General features: G+C 39.1%; 1 long non-coding RNA gene across 1 annotated transcript in view; it reads left to right on the top strand.

Moving 5' to 3' along the window:
• Positions 1-4,466: 4,466 nt before the first annotated feature.
• The window catches only part of LOC121521397, a 65,771-nt gene continuing 54,581 nt past the window's right edge, over positions 4,467-15,656 (top strand). The window contains exon 1 of the long non-coding RNA XR_005992851.1: positions 4,467-4,759. This is a non-coding gene — a long non-coding RNA (uncharacterized LOC121521397). The remainder of the gene's footprint in view (positions 4,760-15,656) is intronic.

Consider the following 15,656-nt stretch of genomic DNA (forward strand, 5'->3'; position numbering starts at 1 on the left):
CCCTACCCCCCTTTCAGAAAATGTGTGCTGAAACAAACCGTTCTCAGATTTTCCCCTCATGATGTCATGTGGGTACATAGCACCGCCCCCAGGTTCGGTTGGCCTTCCCCGCTTAGAAGGAAGTTCTGCCCTCGTCTCCTGGAGCCACATCCATTTAGCCAAATCCATTTCCTGAGAGGGGTGGAGTCAGGGGCGCAATCAGACAGCTCAGTAACATTGAAAGCCACAAACACAGAAACAGCTCATTCTGAGCAGGACTGAAACAGAGGGTTTTTTTTAGACATGTAAAAATCCTATACTGGAGTGTTTTTTCGACAACAAATTTCACAGATATGTTTTAGGGACCTCTGAGACCAATATGAAGTTGTCTCAGAGGTTCCCAAAACATGGTGAGTTTTGCATAATATGTCCCCTTTAAGCAATTTCATATACAGATCTCCAGTATTGCTCTACATCAACAACGTATTAGTCCATCTATACTGCTTGTCCCACTGGGGGTCACAGGAGGATTGAACCAATCCTAGGTGTCAGTGGGAGAGAGGTGAGGTCCATCCTGAGTTGGTTGCCAGCCAGTCACAAGGCTGACAAACATTCACGCTAACACGAATGTCAAAGGACATTAGATACACTATCCGACCTAATGAGCATGTCACTGGGCTGTGGGAAGAAGCTGGTGTAACCTAAGAGAGCCAGTGCACAGGGAAAACATGCAAACTCCACTAAGAAAGACCCTGTTCAATGGGTATTAAAACCAGAAACCTGCCTACTGTGAGACATCAGTGCTAACCACCACACCACCATGCATCCCACATATAACTTAGAGGGATAAAAGCACACAAAAGGATGACTCATGGAGCATCATTATAAAACCCTATAACGACTAGTTACAGTAATTGGTGCAATAAAATAGATCATTGACAGTAAGAAGGCTGTCCTTTAGCCTATGAAGCATACTGGGTGATCATTATAACCACTAGGCCTGTCCAAACGTGTATTTTTAGCTGTTATTGAAAGCCTCAATAAAGTCAGAAGAACTTGTGCCTTCATTTGAGAAGCGTGAGGGGAGAGTTGTAAAATGGGAATAGAGAGCGTGAGGAAAGACATGCAGGAAAGAAGCCACAGGACTGATTTGAACCCCGGCCACCCACTTCAACAACAACAGTCTTTGTACACTGAGTGTGTGTATGTGGGCATAACCGCTAGGTTACCAGTGCTTAAAAAAGACGGAAACATGCTGTTCCATAAGGGGGTGTATTTGACGTATTAGAGAGGAAAAAACATTTATAAAAAGCACAGTCACACAAACAGGATCTGGAAACTAGCAGCAGAGGTGGAAAATAAAGTGTTTGTTTCTAAAAAGCTAAGAATACTTTACTCACTTAAATGGATGAATAACATTTATTACCAATAATCATATGAAAAAACAACATCAAAAGTATAATAAAAGACCAAAGAAAATTTATTACCAATAACCATATGAAGAAATAACATCAAAAGTATAATAAAAGACCAATGAAAATTTATAACCAATAGTCATATGAAAAATAACATCAAAAGTATAATAAAAGACCAAAAAAAATTTATTACCAATAATCATATGAAAAATAACACCAAAAGTATAATAAAAGACCAAAGAAACCCTGCTAAAAATCTTCAATTAAAGAACCAACTGGACTGGCCTGAACCCCATAGAGACTCTCTGGAGAAATGTCAGGAGGAAGATGAGAGATACCAGACTCAACACAGACGAGCTGAAGGCTGCTATCAGAGCACCATTTTCCTGAAGGTCAACATTCCTGTATTATATATATTTTTTTGGACTGTTTTGTGATGTTCTAAGATTTTGAGGAAGTGGATGTTTGATTTTTGTGAGCTGTAAGCTGTAATCATCATTATAAAAAAAGTCTTCAAATAGTTCACTTTGTATGAGAAGAATCTTGAAGTTTCACTTTTTGAATTAAATCACAGGGAAAAGATGAAAAATTTCATATTAAACATTTTTAGAAGCACCAGTATGGTTTAAATACACTAAAACATATAAAACACACAAAAACAACTTCACATATGAAAATAAAAGTTCTAATGTTTCCTCCAGTGTAGGTCTTGGCTCAGTTTTTGTGTTATGTGTTTATTGTCCAGCCAGGTTTCCACTCATTACAGATCTGTGCTTTCACAGTCTCCATCTGGAGTGTGACTCAGCTCCCTCTGTTCAGAAGAGTCAGCGCTTACTGGAAGAAACATGCCCAGTCTGGTCTTCATTCAGCCAAGATGTAAACACAGAGAGAGTTTGAGTGCTGATAAAGCTGTAAAACTCTCAATTTTTAAGTATCAGATTGGACTGAGTGTTTTTCTCCAATATTACAACATACATGGGGTAATTAGGATACACTTATTTTATGTGGATTTGAGGCCTGTTAGTGTGCAATCCCATGGTAAAGAGTCTGCTCTGTGAACACTAGGTGGAGCTAAAATCAACCTAAAAGCTTGAGTTGCATGAAAATAGTGGGCCTCTGATATAAGAAAAGCTTTATATATATGTTTATTATTTGTCGAAGGTCGCTTGTGACATTAAATATACAAGTTCCTCAATCATTTCAGTTCAAGCAGACAAGATGATCACTTACATTAATAATCTTCACATAAACGTCATAAAACTGCTCACATCAAGGGGGTTGGCTGCAGCTTAATTGAAACATTTCCTTTTTATTTTCTAAGTGCATCAAACTGTTATTAGAATTTGGATGTATTAAACCTTTGAAAGTGTTGCTTTGCTAGATCATTTTGGTCTAGTGGACCTCTGAGAATGTAAATGTTTGTATTTGAGTGTAATACATTTTAAGAGCTATGAAATACTGTATTTTGACAAAGGTAGAATTTGGGTTCCGCTCTTGTCCACCAGGTGTCAGTGTTGCGAAGCAAAAGGGTCAGGCAAATAATGTTTGAGCACTACTTCTGAGACAAAACTGATATAAGCGATTGAATTCCAGCTTTTAAGAGCCTGTTTAAGTGTATATCTTTCAATTTTACTTACCAACATCAGAGTTTCAGTTTTACAAGATTGCCTTACTGGATCTTTAATAAGAAAGTCTGTCTAAAAAGACCTCTTGTTGTCCTGTTGTGTCATATAATAAGAATGTGTCTCCTTTGTTGTCGGGGACAATAAAGTGAGACTGGTGTCTGGAGTTTGCTTTGTACTTTTTTATGATCAAGAAACTTTTGAGTCCAAGGTTTAATTAGAAGCTGTCTGCAGACTCGCTCACAGTATATGGAAAATAAATCATAACAGGAGCACTTACTGTCTCCGACACAAGGTCTCACCACAGTGACAAGCAAAAATAACCTTTTCAAAGTCGTTCATCTGCAAATTTTTCTTTTATAGCAGTCCACGTAGCTGTAGCTGCATACTATGTTTAAAACTATATCTCCTTTGGCTCTTTCATTTACCAATATGATCATAATATTTACACAATAAAACTATAATATGTTTAAATATGTGGAGACATTAATCTTACTTAGACTCCTGAATCCTGTTTCTGCAAAAATAAAAACAACAAAAATGCAGCTCAGCAAGAAATTCTGTAAGTCATTGAGAGAGGTTTAGGGAAGTTTATTTATTTTTTTATTTTTGTTATTTTGATGATTGACCACATGACATTTTCAATGCATTGAAAAAAACTGCGCACAAATTCTAACAGTTCTGAATTTTGAAAATGTTCCTTTCCAAAATCCACTCAAATTTCCTAAAATTTAAAAGAAATTACCGAAAGTTTTTGTAAAAAAAAAAAATTCTCAAACATGTTTCTGAATTATTCTATGAAAGTGTAACCCAAAATGTTTTTAAATATTCCCTAAACGTTTCAGAGAAACTTATTAACATTTCAATAACACTTTTCCCCAATAAAATTCATGGAAATTCAAGCAAATGTTCCCCACATTACTTACAAATTCCCAATAATTAATAAATCCATTCCCCAAATTTCCATAATAGTGATGGAAAATTTCCCTAAACATCCAAACGAATTCCCTGAAATTTACAGGAAAAATCCAGAAAATTCACCTCCCTTTCCCAAATTTGCATGACTTTGCATCCTCCAAACATCAAACAAATTTTCCAAATGCACATGAAACTGCAAAATAATAATAATAATAAAACAACAAATTTCCCTTAAAGCTTCCAATGAAACTCCATAAGAATAATAAAAAAAAATCACAATATTTCCATGAAACTACTTGAATATTTCAAAGCAAATTCCCCAATTCAACTTCCATGAAAATTTAATCGCAAAATCCAGTATGGAAATTCCTAACAATTATCTAAAAAAATCTAATAGCAGAAACTATTACTATTTTGTAGGAAAGCCAAAATGTAATTTCTTAGGAGGGTTTAGGAGGATATGAAATGAATCCATCGTCATTACGTTCTTGTGACGTAGGTTACGGAGGTCGTTAACCTCTTCTGCTTGACATCTGACCACCTCCCTTGAAGTTGTTCTTATTGACTGTTCTGCAAATGCTAATTTCATGAATGTGGGAGCCAAAAATAACACAAGTTACTTGAACTTTTTTTCTAGACAATAAGTAAAAAATGTTATTTAAATGAACTGCAAGGACTTGGGCTAAGTGTGGACCGGGAAAGTAGCTACTGCTGATTCCAGCAGAGAAGATGCTAATTACTTTCATGATACATGGCAGACAAAAAGGAGGACTATAAGGAAAAACCGGCAAGGAGAGGACTGTCTGACTGGTCTGCGCTAAAACTGTAAGTAAGTGAGCCGAAATTAAGTTACTTCTGTTGTGTTGCTGTTAGCCTTTGGCAATTGTTAGCTAAGCTAGCTAGCTGGTGTTTCAATTTGACAAGTATCCGTTTTACTTTCAGCCTAAAGTTTTTAAACTGCACGTGACCTCTATGTTAACGCTTGCATATTTTTCAGAAATACAGTTCGATGAATATTTTTCTACTTGATGATGGCAAACATAAAGAGGATTTCATTAGGACACTTATCTTTATCACGGCAGCAAGACGCTGATTGCTAAAAGGCACAAATTAACATTGACACTATTTGAACCATAACACCAGAACCGCGCAGTTTCAATGGTTGATTCCGCAGGTAGAACAGTTTCATAAATTTGCCCATCCACAGATTTCTTTTGTGTTGACTCTAGTGTTAATCGCGTTTGTTTTGGTTTTATGTCTGGATAACTATGAATTTATAGAACTTAGAACTAGTTGTTGTGTTTTGCGTGTTTTTGAGGTATGTTAGTAAATAGTAACATTGAGCCTGGTTTGTATGTTCTAATAATACATTGTATTTTTCAGTTAATTGTAAAAAAATAAATAGACCCTTATTAAAAAATTAGGCCCTCATTGCACTGTCACTTTAAAACAACTGATAAAACATTTTTTTTCCTCAGGTCTCGAAGCAGGTATAAGCAAAATATAGACATCCTCACGCAAGCAACCTTTTCTTGATTTTTTTAGTCTTTTTTTTTTTTTCATCTTTTTTGTCAATTTTTTTTTTTTGGAAGGAAAATAGGCAAAACAACATGGGAGTCAAACACAGGTGAGAGACTGATGTAATTTTCAGGAGGCCAAAAGGTGACCCCCGTCAGCCACAGTAAAAGTGACGCTGGCAGAGGGAGAGTGGTCCTGCAGAACAAATTGGTGCTGACTTCCCCTGCAGGGAGCAGGTCCAGCTCTGTCACTGACATTTAATTTCATATTTATGGAGAGAAATGACAAGATGTTCTGCCAAACACCCACAGATCCCGTTGTTCATGTCTTCAATACATGCCGCTCAGCTTTTACCAGACCTCAAAGTTAGCCACACCTAGCCTTTACTCCCAGTATTGTCCTGCTAATAGAGAGGGATAGACTGCAATTATTCCACAGAAAAACACTAGCTCATAGCTGTATATTAACTCTTATTTTCTAATGACATACACTCAGCCCAAAATAAGCTTAAAAAGCTATAAGGAGAAAATGATGAGAATCTGTGTAACTGTTTGGAAAATATGAGTCATCGTCCAAGATGGGTCTGCTTCCTTTATTTCACTGCAACTTTTTACCTGTATCAAAGCATGATGGGAAAATACATTTTAACAGGCGGAATCAGTGAGTTTTCCTGATGTAGTCAGAATGAAGAGATACAGCAAACACTGTAGATTTTACCATCCCGTTACTAAACCATTATCTATCTATCTATCTATCTATCTATCTATCTATCTAATATTAGCTGGTCAGTACTCACTCATGAAAAATTTCTGGCCTTTCGCTTCCTAAACAGGTGGGGTAAGGGGAAGGATTCTGCCCTATTGTAGGTATTCTGGTGTGTAAACATCACAGAAGTGGGACTTTTTATTTTAAATGTTTTGAATAGTGTCCCTGTGTTGCTGAAGTGTTGGGAATGCACGTCTGATCAAGGCATTTGGGGATTCCTTGGATGCTGCCATCAAATCTGTGTCTGTCAGTGATGAGAATGTGGAAGTTTTGGAGCAGTTCAACTATCACCTATGACAGCGTAATCTGTTGATCCACTGTGTGACTCAGTTGGACTATGGGGCGATGGTTTGGCTCAGCAAGACAGTGAGGCGTTCCTGGTATCTGAGTGTGAAGATGACAGTTAGAATCTTTCGTTCCTTGGTTCTCCTGGTCTAGCTATACTCTTGTGAGGTCTGGACGTTGATTGACAGCCAGAGACACCGGCTGGACTCCTTTGTGACAACTTCTCTTTCAAGCATGGTTGGCAAGACTGGGTGCCACCTGGTGGACTAGTCCAGACGCTGGAAGATATCTGGGGAGATGGGGCATGGGCCTGGCTGATGGCCATCAGGAGTCTGGAGCAGATCTGGCCTGACCTGTGCTGTTTAAGGGTGAAATCTAATGACTCCCTCGCAGTAGCTCTTATGTTCCTGTCTAAGCCTTTTCCTTTTAATTCTTAAGTGCAAAATGAAAAGAAAAACCTCAGTTCTTTCCTTTCAAACCTCAAGTTGGTCACATCCAGAGGTCACTGTCTGGTTCACCATAATGGCTGCTCTCCAATGGAAAACCTTTAATCCAGGATGCCAGGAATAGAGTATTAGTGAGGCCTTTCACCTGAACAAGCGAGGAAGAAAGCTTTCATTTTGTTGTGCAGGGTGGCAGCTGAAAAACTGAACTCTAAAGATGGAAATATCTTCCTCTTCTCATGACCTGTCATGACAGCTTGTTTTATGTAGAGTATTTATGTTGTGTAGTGTTCCTTTTGGTTAATTCTTAATGCTATATCCTCCTTATTCTGGGTTTCTGCAGTCTTGATTGTTGTGAAAGCTGCAGATATATTGCATAGGTATCATTAGGTATAGTGCTGTCTCTGTGTGTGAGTTTGTATAAAGGAAACATGTTGTCATCCTCTCCACACCGTCTATCCTCTCCCTACAAAAGTGAGAAACAGAGAGGACTTATGTAAAAGAAAAGGGAACCCATTTTACACTGAAATTACCCATGGTGCCACAGGGTCTGCACACAGAGCTTGTGTGTCAGTGTGTCTGTGTGTGTTTTGAGCGCTTGTGTCTGTGTGAGCGTGAGTTTATGTGTAGGAGGAGTCAGCAAGTGAGGTCTGTGGTGGTCTCTGTTAGCCATGTTGTTTTATCTGTTAGGCCTCCAGTCACAATAACGTCTGCCACCCCTGTAGTGATCACACACACGCACACCCACACACTGACAAATGGAAAGAGCATCACCACCCTCGTGGTGGTCACCGAACATCTGCTGCTGGTTGAAAAAGATAGAAGACCACACACCTACGTGGTCACACGCCATGCCATCCATGCCATGTGGACAGAAAAAGTGTAGTGAACCATTTCAGTGTTTCTCAGCGATAACACACTCACCGACAGAAATACCACAGATACCACAAATAGTCCTGCATTCACACTTTGAGAACACAATGTTTCGTCCGACCCCATGTGTCAGCCATATTGACCGACCTCGCACCACAAAGTGTCATGTGCAGACAAACTTACACGTACTTCTTCCCAGGCCGTGTTTAACAGCACTGTTTGCTTTAGTTGGATAATGAAACTGACATGGCAGCTTACAGAGAGAGAGTGTGTGCATGTCTCACAGCTTACAGACATGCTCCATAGTGCGTGCAAACCAGTCACCCATGAGGGGTCTACAAGGTTGACCCTCATTTGTTTCAAACATTTCTCAGGTTAACATGAAGCATCTGTGTGCAGCTGGTAGAGATGTCCTTTCATCCATTTATCGGATGAAGTTGTCCTCATTGGGGAACATTCAAGGACCATGCAAGGCAGCAATAATACCTTAACTGCTTGTAAACAGTCCAGTAAATCACAGAACTTCTGAATCATTGTGTGAAAATGATAATTGTCGGAAAAAAGCCTTAAAATTGCCTCAGAAGTTTGAATTGTGAATGCTGTGATTTAATGCTAAGAAGTATTGTTACAACAAAGAAATCATCCCCCCATCACAAATTCCCTTACTTTTTGTGCTAAGTTTACATAAACTACATGTGCAGATGTGAATTCACAAATCCAGCGACTGAGATCAGCCACTTCATTAACAGCTGCTGTGTGACTATGAAAATGAATATTTTGTTCTTGTTGCTTATTTTTATACGAAATTTCAAAGCATGGCTACAACTTTTTCACCCCGTCCAAGCGTGTAACATGTCTGCTGGTCCCAAAAAATTAGCATGAATAGCATGAATCTGAATATGGGGTGCAACAAGCTTTAAGCTATAAAGGAGGCAGCTAGGGGGGAGGAGGTGAGGCTGGCTACCAGCTGTTCACAGCTGGGGTATGACTTTAAGTGAAGTAACACTAGGCTTCATCAGTGTTAAATGGAATGAGCTAACTATTTTTGCTTGTATTTGATGTAATTTGCTTTGATTAAGGACATTATCATTTTTGTGTAACTCATTTTTATTAAGAAAAACATAATAAAAAACACAAAAAGGATGGTTTTTGTAAACCATCATAGAAAATGACACTTGAATGTTTGCATAATGTGCAAAAAAATCTCTGCTGCTGCAAAAAAATGATGTATTAAACTGGTATTTTGACACATTTCAAGTTAAAGAAATACTGCAACTTTTGCAATTTGAAAATTGCAGCAGGCAACATTGCGATTTAATCTAATATTCGATTAATTGTCCAGCCCTAGTTTGGGTGTTGACCCCTAGTGTGGGATAAGATATTCCTTTATTAGTCCCACAAGGGGAAATTCCAAACATTACATGTACTCTACAGTTTAGGAATTAGTGCTTTCTCCTGAAATTTGGTTTTGACTTATGAAAATGTTACAAATAGTTGAGGCAACAACATCATTCTTTATGTTTCTGATCAAATGTCACAGAGAACTAGATCATCCTTTTAATGCTGTCTTCTGTAAAGCACTTTGGATCAACTGTGTTGTGTGTAAAGTGCTACATAAAGTTGATTTGATTTGATTTGATTTATGTTTCATTTCGTGCATCATTTCAAAGCAGCAGCCTGACCGGGTCAGTGCCATCCTCCACTTTAAGTCCAAACTGTTTTTGCTCTCATGTTTACGACAAACTTATTGTGAACTTGAAGCTAACACAAACCAGGTGATGTTCTGCTGTGACATCCTGTGAGATCTTTTCTTTCTCTTTTCAGCATGTGCTCTCCTGCTGTCTGATCTGGCAGCCCTTTGTGTTTGTGTGTTCCCGTTCCCGGCATGCATGACTATGCATTACATGTTTATGATTTGTGGTTATTTACAGTGGGAGTGCTGGGAGGATTATGACGGCTCTGACTTTCTATATGCCTATTCATGTAAACTGAATGCAGAAACATAAAGAAAACAAGTGAAACATGTCATAGACATGTAGGGACCATTTTAGCTGGTCTAGGAACAGAAAAGTAAAGGAGCATATCCACCAAAATGATTGATTAACAAGGAAAGGTTAGGATGGCAACTGAATATGACAGAGAATAACTACAACCGAAGCATAAGGCATTAAAACATAATCTCTGACCTTTTCAGCAAAGACAATTTTATCTGCATGTGGAATTTCACATTATTCAAAAAGGGAAAGAAGCTTTATCATCATTGCACTGGTAAGACAATACAACGAAATCTCTTTGGCAGCAGTCAGTAAAGCAGCAGATGAAATAACAATAAATAACAGAATAGAAAAAGAATAAATGTTCTTAAAAATGTGTAGTCATATTTAAAGCTTTAAGACATATCAGTCTACTGTAAAAGTAGAGGTTAAAAGGCACAGTCACAGTAAAAGGCACAATCATGGTAACATTATTTGGCCTAAGTAAATTGTTACTTTCAGAGGCCAACAGCTAAAGTGTTCAAATTTCTTGGTTGTATTATTTTCATAAGGACTGATTCCAAACTGGAAGGACTGAAGGACTTTGTCCTCAGCTAAATTATAATTGGGCTAATGCACAGCAATAACACATATTTATAACTCTTTATTATACTGGCTGTTTGTAATACATTAACAGAGATAGTTGAAGTAATGGTACGGATCTCGGCTCTAAACTTGATGAATGAGGAGAGCACGTTTCCTGGGCCAAAACAAAGATTGTGACATTTGGGGATGCTTTGGATGCTGCCATTAAATTAGCTGCGTTTCCATTACCCTTTGAAATGCGCAAAATCTAAATAGCGCAATAGAAAAATGGTAATGGAAACAGCTGAATTTTGAAAAAACCTCTCAATTATAGCAAAAAATGTTTTCACGAGGTGGTTTTTCAGACATTATAGAAATATAGAAAATGTATTGCAAAAATGCAATGGAAACACTTTCTCTGCATTTAAACATCACAGGACGTAACATAGGGTGACATGTGCGGCATGTGTGGACAGAAGAGGAGACCATCATACCTATACCCTTATACGTGGTCTTTGCCATACATACGGACTTTGCCTATCATCCGTTGCCAACATGCAACAGGTTTTCAGCATCTATCTTCCTTGCAGCAGAGTCTCCTGAGATGAGATTTTACAAGAATTGCGAGGCTCCCTTCAGTGGAAACATATTCAAAGCACAATGGTACTTAGTCGAAAACCTTTTTTTTTTTTTTTTTTTGCAAAAAACAGTAATGGAAACGCAGCTTGTGTTTGTGAATGGTGAGAGCATGGGAGTTTTAGGTCAGTTCCCCTATCACCTATGGCAGCATAATCCATCGATCTATGCTAACTACTAGTATGAGGCTGAGATCAACTGCAGACGAGGACTCGAACATGGGGCGATGGGTTTGCATGGCAACGCGGTGTGGTGCACATGGTATCTGATCAGTCTTTTGGTCCTTGGTCCTCACGGTCTGGACTCCTTTACGACAACTTCTCTTCAGCACATTTTTGGGTAACATTGACAAGATGGTGTGTTTAATGTTGACATGCTCAGAACAGCAGAGTTGAGAAGGAACAGGTGCTGGATATGGTAGTGGGAAGATGCACTTCCCTGGCAAGCTCACCACATACTGGGTGTCCAGGACCTGTTGGGTTGGTCCAGTTGTTGCATCGTGGAGGGGTCAGCCGGGAGGATACAGGGCCAAGGTTGACGTGGCAAAGAGACAAACCGACATCTGCTCCCTTGTCTTACCTGATTTGACCTTTTACTTTGAAATGTCCTGAAAGTGTTGATGTACCTTATTCTTGCCTGGGACTAATTGACAGTCAGGAAGCACACAGTCAGTCTGCTTTACCCACATGTGGTTTTCCATCTCTGTACCTCAAGGAGCATGAACTCTTGTACGGTAGCTTCAGGTTTAGCTAAACTCCATCTCTTCCCTTTGCTGTTTCCTATGGATGCTTGGTTTAGTTTCAGTATTAGCTTGTAAGTGCTCCTCTGACATGATAGTGGCTTGTACCACTGATTTATCTTTTTAACAGCATGATATATCACACAAGGATCAGGCAGGGCTCAGAAACTTGACCAGACTTTTCTTTAATCTTTCAAAGTATCATGTGGAAGAGAGGAAGTGTCAGCACTTCTAATCGTGACTTCTCTTCAGGCTACAGTGTAAACAACAAGTCCTCTCGATCAATCTCAGATACAAATATCTGAACGGTTTCCCAGTACTAATAGGATCCAGGTCTACTGAGACCTTGCCTGACAGCAGAGAGGTTCCTGCGAGTCTGTAGGAGGAATGTTTGGACTGCTGAAGAGGCTGTTTGAATATAAAGAATTTTGTTTGTGATGCTGCAGAGAAGCATTACGTGCAGAGATAGGTTCATTCTAGGTTAGCATTAACATTTCTACAGCAGATTTTCAATAGAATTCAACCATAATTCTTGGGAATAAAAGGGTTATCTAGATATGAATACTTTGAGCTCTTAAGTCTCTAGACGACTTAGGTCCAAATACTCTAAAAATCACTTCAAAATAAGAGGGATTTGCCTACATTCAGAGGACAATCCCATGTCTTTTCTTCCTGTTTACATGAGTGTGTGTAGAGGAATGTGATGTGTGTAGGTTGGTGTGTGCATGAGCGTGTGTGTCTGTGTGTTTCAGGCAGTGACATAACAAACATCCCATAATTACCTCTGATTGCCTCAGAGACCCCCGACTCCTAAAAACCCACATTCCTCTGACCGCTATAAGGACATGAGGCCCCGTTGCGTTTACAGCTTCACCACAATCAGCTCCTCATGGAAATAATTATGTGCTGTTTACATAAAATGACTCTTGTTTGTCACATTCGGTAGTGCTGCTTCCATTTAAATTTTTATTTGCAGTTTGAAGAATGAAAGCAGCATGGAGAATGTCAAATTTAATCAAAGTTTCCTAACTGCTCAAAAAGGCTTTCACAGTCATTAGAGGTTTGTGATTAGAATTGTTTCATAAGCATCCAATAAGATGTGGAAAGATCGACCTTTTGAAACGTTCAGTTGGCATGACTGATCAAATGTTTCCTGTAAATTGGCGCGCCAGTAGTCAAGTTGTTAAGGCGCATGCCATGTGCGCAGGCGACCCAGGTTCGAATCCGGCCTGTGGCACCATTTCCTGCATGTCTCTCCCCGCTCCCTTCCCTGTTTCCGACTCTATCCACTATCCTATCCAATAAAGGCAAAAAGGCCAAAAATAAATCTTAAAAAAAAAAAAAAATGTTTCCTGTAAATTAATGGACACTCCATACCAGAAACAAGTGGAAATAAACCCAGAAGATGTTTGGCCACTGCAGGTTCAAAGAGAGAATGAGGAGGAGATGATAATTAAAAGCAATAGGAAGACAATGTAGAGGACGATGTTGACACAGTGGAGAAACCATGAAGACAAAGAACACCACGAAGAAGTAAAATAGAAAATAAGATGACGAAGATCTTGACAAAGTCAATGAAGAAAAAACATTAACACAAAATAGAGTATTAAGAAGAAGACAAAGACGGACTAGGGCAGTGATGACTGTAATGGAGAGCACAAATACGACCGCAAAGACAAAGGAGAGGACAGTACTGACAAGGACCACACAAAAGAAGAGGATGAATACAATAAGTAAGACCACAAGAGGAAGAAGGCAGTGATGACTAAAGGCCGGCTCAGACAACACAGTTTTTTTGGTCGTTTATGACGGCACCATGTCAGACTATGCAACAAAAATCTCGTCCCATCTTGGCCGACAAACTGGCCACACTACAAGAATGATTCCCGCCACTCATCGTATGCTGATGTCACTACTGTCTACGCCAGGTGAGGTCGTCAAATTAGAAGACAATGTAAGAATTTGAGAAAATTTCTGACATGCTAGTCTCGTCGAGTTGTGGGGCATCTTGGATATGTCATCGATGAAATGATACACTATAAGACTGTTTGTCATTCCCAACACTGAGTTTGATGATGAGCTGCAACATTGCAGTCGGGGCAAAATCTGGCTGAATTCATGTAGTCTCAAATGTGTTTAGAACACCCCCTAAAACGACAATAATAATGAGAATTGAATGAAGACCACAAAGAAGTTGACCACCAAGGGGCCACGAGACCACGAAGGTTACCCCCAAGACAAAGAAAATTTAAAAGAAAAAGAAGACAAGGAAGACCAAGTCAGAGACTGCCTAAAAGACCAAAAAGGCAGTGAAGAAGACAATAACAACTGTGGCAAAGACCATGAGGAAGAAGAACAGCATAGAGACAAAAAAGACAGTGAAGACAAAGAAGACCACAATGAAGACGAACCTGAAGACAAAGAAGACCAAAAAAAAAAAAAATATGACAAAGGGGCTGATGATCATGATGATGACGACAAAGATTACAAAGAAAAAGAAGACCACAAAAAAGACGATGATGAGGACCAACAGACACCCCAAAAAGAAGGCTGCAAAGACAAAGAAGACAACAAACAAGAAGATGAAAAAGACCTTAGCAAACACCACAAAAAGAAGAAGACTGTAAAGACAAAGAAGACCAGAAAAAAAATGAGAAGACAGCGAAGATGTTTATGAAGACCAGAAAATGAAGACAATGATGACATGACTTGGACTACAAGAGGAACAGTAGAACAAAGAAGACAACAAAGACACTGAAGAAAAAGACCAAAGTGCCAATCATGACATACAGTATAGGCCATGAAAAAGCACAATCACAAGCTCTAGAAGACACTGATGAGGACCATGACAAAGACCAAAAAGTAGACCAACAAAAATGAGAACAAAAACAAAGAAGGCAGAAAAGAAGATGAGCCGTGGAAGAGATCAGTGGCATAGCAATGAGTTAAAAAAAATCTCTCCTCTGGAAATTTGATGTCTGCTAATAACAGCAGCATTAAGTGAGTGTGCTAGCGTTGCTGAGCATGGGAGCAGGCTATGTGCTGGAATAGATCAGCCCCTGTGATTTTCATCTCTATCAACTATCGACAGCATGTTTAAGTCCGAGATAACTCAAAAGAAGTGGGATGTGGCTCTTATGGTGGTCAAAGAAGCAACTGTAAATACTGTATCTCCTTACTGTACACTCACCACTACTTAGAACTCCTCTAAGGCTCAGTCAATTCTGTATTAAATGTCCTTTTCTGACAAGCTCTTGACAGTGAAAGTCCCAAGCTCTGATGCTGTTCAGATGTTTTGTTATGAAACAGCCATATTAGGAAATTGGGTGTTTTCAGTAGCTGCTCAACACAGCTCAGCAGGAAAGAAGGAAAACTTAAACCCCACAGAATATAAGCTAACACACCAAGAGCTGAACACTTTAAAAACTCTTGCAAGACAGGAGTTGAGTATTGTATTACAGGCATGTTTTAAGTGGAAAGGGGGTAGTAGTGCTTAATCATGCATTTAAATACGTCCTTTTAGTTTTCAAATACCACAACATGATACTTTTACTGCAAAGACCAAAAGAAAAAAAACTCTTCATGTTTGCACCACTGCTACTGTTTATGTTTAGCATGCGCAAGAATGGCAAGTACTGCAGTATGGAGAAACACAGATGTGTTATATAACACAGGAGGGGTCAAATAAAATTGTAATGGCCAACGTGCCTCTTCTGGCAGAGCTGCTGTGCTGAATCAACGAGGCAATGCTTCACATGGAGTAAAACAGAGAGAAAGAGAGTGGTCAGAGTGGAGGGCCTGAAAGCTGCAGTTTCCATGAGGAGCAGCTGCGCTTATGTTATTCTAAACACAGGGAGGGAAATGAAGAGAGGATTTTTACTCTGCAGGTCCTCCCAAAACACTGG

The sequence above is a fragment of the Cheilinus undulatus genome, linkage group 14 (assembly GCF_018320785.1).
Source record: "Cheilinus undulatus linkage group 14, ASM1832078v1, whole genome shotgun sequence".
NCBI classification, from domain to species: Eukaryota; Metazoa; Chordata; class Actinopteri; order Labriformes; family Labridae; genus Cheilinus; species Cheilinus undulatus.